Source organism: Grammomys surdaster, unplaced genomic scaffold (genome assembly GCF_004785775.1).
Source record: "Grammomys surdaster isolate TR1022 unplaced genomic scaffold, NIH_TR_1.0 693, whole genome shotgun sequence".
Taxonomy (NCBI): domain Eukaryota; kingdom Metazoa; phylum Chordata; class Mammalia; order Rodentia; family Muridae; genus Grammomys; species Grammomys surdaster.
Genome location: NW_021605112.1, coordinates 209,964 through 214,754, shown reverse-complemented (window position 1 = coordinate 214,754; position 4,791 = coordinate 209,964). Strand labels below are relative to the sequence as shown.

Below are 4,791 nucleotides of genomic sequence, written 5' to 3'. Positions count from 1 at the left end.
TACTAGATATGGTCACTAGAGGTTCTAGGTAAAATGTGTTTTTAGGTATTGAGAACTGACACTTAAGAATGGGGATCAGCTTGAGGGAGAGTCTGAGGAGATATATGGGAGGGAAGAAATCAGGGTGTTCTACCAGGATCTGCTTAGTCCCCTAGGAATGGAAACAGAGAGTGGGGAGAGTTCACAAGAGGTGGTCTGCCACAGAGCTGGGAACGGGATTGGGACTGGGAAATTAGAAACTGGTCTACTTGCTTGTGTGGCAGGCTTCGCTGGCTGAACTGGAGCCTGGGATAAAGCAATAAGACTGGACACAGGGCAAGGAGGAAAGGGAGGCTGTAGCAGGTAGTCTACTACAGAGCTAGAGATGAAACTGGGGACTTGAACTTGGAAAACAGGGAGGAGAGGTGAAGGTCTGCAGTTAGGCTGCCCGTTTCCCTGGTAGCCATCATAAAATGCATTTTAAATATGCAATTATTTGGTATATTTCTGACAAAACATTCAAACAACACATTTTAAAATTTAAATTTCATTATTATCAATTATCATAATGTATTAAAGAGATTCATAGCAGGGTTAATCTGTCTTACCCTATATAAATAATGGTTTATTGAGTATTTACACAGTCCTGGAATCACAGTCTAATTCATTGAAATCTGTTTTTATTTTCCAGCAAACTAGAGAAAATACATATGTAAAAAATAATTTCATCACATTTTCCCATTGTTACTGAGATCAAAATCACACATTCTAAAGCTAATCTTTTTACATGGTTTGAAAGCAGACAAGCAAGTGACTTTCCCTTCATTCAGACTTCCAAGCAAGCAGCTACTATGTCATTCCTAGGTAGTCCAGAGGAATTCCTAGAAGGAAGCTCAACAGCTGGTAGCCCCTCCTCTCACTATTGTGCTCAACACCCATTTCCTGACCACAGCTGACTTCGTGATATTGCAGTTTCCTGTTTCAGACCCGTTCTTTTGTATACGAGGCAGCCTTGTGCCAGCTTCCATCAGTAAGCTTGATGTCTTCCAGGCTCACTGTGTTGCAGTAACCCCAGCACTGCTTCACTACTCCTGGAGGGCAGGGAAGGGGGTGGGTGAGGATGGGGAGTATAGGGGATGGGGGTTTTATTGGGGTGGGAGTGGTGTGGGTAGTGTGGAGAGGTAGGGTGGGTGATGTGTGGGTGTGTGGAGTGGTGGGGTGGGGGTGATGTGGAGTGAGGGTGTGCAGGGGGAGGTGGGGGGTTCGTTGTTCTTCATTTTCTGAGATTTATGCTTTCTATTAACTTGAAATTTTTACAATAGTGTGATTTTTTGGCCAAATTTAGCATTTCTTTCATACCTTACATAAGCCAAAATTTTAAATTATCAATTATATTCTGCACTTTAAAGTTTGCATCATGATGCTATTGGATGTATCATCAGATAGGAAAATGATGATGACAACAAAACTGATAATGTTATTACAGGGTTACCTTTCCATTATAAAAGTTACATTTACTTATTTGTGGGAGGGGCACATGTGGCGACCCTAAGCCAACTTGTCCAAGTCATATCTCTCCCTTCAATATGTGGGTCCTGGCAATCGACTCAGACACTCAGTGTCTTTACCAAGCCACCCCTTTGACCACTTCCCTTTAACCACTTTCCAGAATAAACTATATTTCAAGTACCCACATTTATGCATCTATTTTAAATTAGCATTTAAAGGGTTATACACATTGTTTACTTTTTAACAAGAGATGCTAAAAATATTCACACACAAGTTTTTGTTCAAATCCTAGGTTTGGGTCATGATGAATGTTTATTAACATTACTGCAGCTTGTGAAAATTGTATTTGTTTAATCTCCTGGGTGAATACAAAATTTTGTTCACACTGCAACAACAGTGTGGAAGGATCCTTGTACCCATGAAAAAGAAAATACTTTTTGATATCTGGTATACCTGTGAATAGCCATCCTAGAAGCTGTATTTGGTATGCTGCTGGGGTTTTATTGAACTATAACTGCTACTTAGTGACTACTACTTAGTTTGGAACAATTTGTCAGTTTTTTTTTTTTTTGAGAGGGGGATATTTACATGTATTTTTTAGAGAAATATGTATTCAAGCCACACTTGTTCAGTAAAAACTATATGGCCTAAAAACACACCAACAACAAAATGGTAGAAACAGCTCACATATTTTTCAAATTGAATTAAGTAGAAGGAATAACTTCTCTAATTTATAAGGGGTAATAGGTAAAGTTCTTGGCCAATATACTCAAAATCTAGCTAGGGACATAAATGATTGAGTTGTGCATCCTACAAGCCCTCCCCCTTAGATTCTGGAACAAAAATCACATCATTATGTTATTCATTGTGCTGAAGATTTTCACACCTGGAGACAAAGTAATGCTTTGTGTTTCTGTTCTAAATGTCAGTGGATCCCTGGTGTTATAACAAACCTCCTACCGTGTCCATAGGTACGTGTCACCACTTGTCATCATTGCAGAATATAAAGAGAAAATGCACACAAAGTTAAAAAAGGAGGATTTTCTCATTCCTAGTTACTCTTAAGATCCAGGCCAATCACTCTGTATAAGCCTTGTCTGAGCTCTCTATTCTTGAGTGCATATACCATGGGATTCAGAGCAGGGGGAATAACATTAAAATCACATTCAGCAAAACCTGAATGAGGGGAATTTTCTTTCTTGCACTGTGGGTGATGGAAATGGATGATGTGAGAAGCACAGATACTTAAGGCTTTTAGATGTAGCTTCTGCAGAGTTCAGCCTCAGCACAGAGCCAAGAATCAAAGCATGGGAAATCATAATTAAACCAAGCCATGACTGCTCAAGCCAGAAATAGCTGGTTGATGCCGTTAATTTTCCAAGCAAGACTAATGAACCTCAGATTAGTATAAATACAGTGGTTGGTTTGATTCCGGGGACAATAGTTTCTCTGGGCAGCCAATAAAGGTACTGACATGGAACTCCCAAAGTTTCTGAGGGCCATAAACACAGTTGCTTTGACCACAAGATTCAGTAACTATGGAAGAGTATCTCAGTGGTCTGCAAATTGCCACATATCTATCTATAGCCATGCTGACAATGATCCCTGACTCCATGACAACAAGCAATGGATGGCATACATCTGAACAAAACACCCTGGGAAGCTGATATTACCATTGAACCATAAGATGGCTAATATCTTGGGCATAATGGTGGTCGCTAAGCCCATGTCTATTATAAACAGGATGTCCAAGAAATGATTCATAGGCTGCTGTAGTGGTACTTCCTGGTAGTTTACGGTAATGATAAGTATCCTGGTAATGAGAGCCAAGACATAGAGCAGAGCCAATGGCAAATAAAGCCACTGCTGCCAGCTGTGGATGCCTGGAAATCCCATCAGAATAAAATCAAACACTTGCAACCTAGGGCTGTTGGAATCAGTCAGATCCTGGAACATCTCTTGCTAGAGGAAAAGGGTTAATGCTGTTAGTTTAGATCAGCAATGTGATTATTAGAAAGTGGTTTACCCTAAATCATTATATTTACGATGATTTTGCATCTTTATTATCCTCATCCTGCCACTTGTATTGGTGAGATATGATGAAGTAAGATCATCTCTGGTAGGTGGCACATTCTATTTGCTAACTCATCAAGTCATCCTTCAAATTCCATAATAAAGAATGTATTTGTACTATAGCAATACAGACACATGGGATATTACAGACAATCAGAACCTCACTCATCATCATCCTTAGAGACCATGCAAGCAATAAAAATAATAGAAATGTGATATCAAATCTCACCTTTTAAACATGGTTTTTCTAATGTGCTAATTGCCTCCTTAAGCTAGTATGTTTCGAGAGTAAGTCTTTGATGCATGGAGACTCCTTGCAAATGAAATTATATTATCAAACAAATACATATATGCATGCTTCATTTGTATAATTAATTTAGAATAACGAGATAATATATTCTTAATTTAAATTCATTAAATTGTGTCAAGACAATGGATAAGACCTATTTATGGTAAAAAAAAACCTGATTTAATAAAATCATTAATTTCCTCTTTAAAGCTAGATATACATTTAAAAAGTAGTACAGTTTAAAGGCCTGTGATATCTAAGGTCTGTTAATTGTATTTATGACTAACTTACCCTAACAATGCCAATCATTTTGATTCTTGGAATAGTCAATGCAAACATGCTATGTAACATGTCATACACATGTAAAATACATACACAAAAGTGTCATTGTTTCAGAAAAGACATGCATACTTTAGGAATGTTTGTGCAGCGGAGTAGTCCTGGTGCAACAGAATCTAATGAGAATCGCACACTGAAGCACTAATGTTAAATTCAAGTCCATCCTTTAGGAAAGCTCACCTTCTTCCTTGTCTGATCTAATGCCTGTGGAATCTGTTACAAGTCCTTCTTAGACTAAACTTCCAGACACCACAAGAGGCTCCTTGAAGTGAAGGGTAGTGGGAAAATCTCATATATCAAATTGTTCCCTATTCTCTTTTCCTATTACTTCCCCATTTTTCACCAGAGTGTAGTTAGACACTGCTCAAGGCAATTTTTCTGTAGGAAGAAAAATAATACAAGACAAGCATGTTTATAAGGGTGGTCTCTGAGACCTCTTCCTGAGTCATGATGAAATCTTAGAGCCAAATAGGACTAGATAGAAGTGTTAAGTGCCAGACTTCCGGTTTGGCCCCGAGCATAGAGCAGGACACAGGCGGCAGCTCCGTACCCAACCCCAGAAAACCGAGAGAAACAGGGACTCCCAGGAGCTTGAACTCACG

The 4,791-nt window shown here is 38.9% G+C and overlaps 1 pseudogene; it reads right to left on the bottom strand.

Moving 5' to 3' along the window:
• Positions 1-2,539: 2,539 nt before the first annotated feature.
• LOC114633560 lies at positions 2,540-3,444 on the bottom strand (annotated as a pseudogene).
• Positions 3,445-4,791: the final 1,347 nt, after the last annotated feature.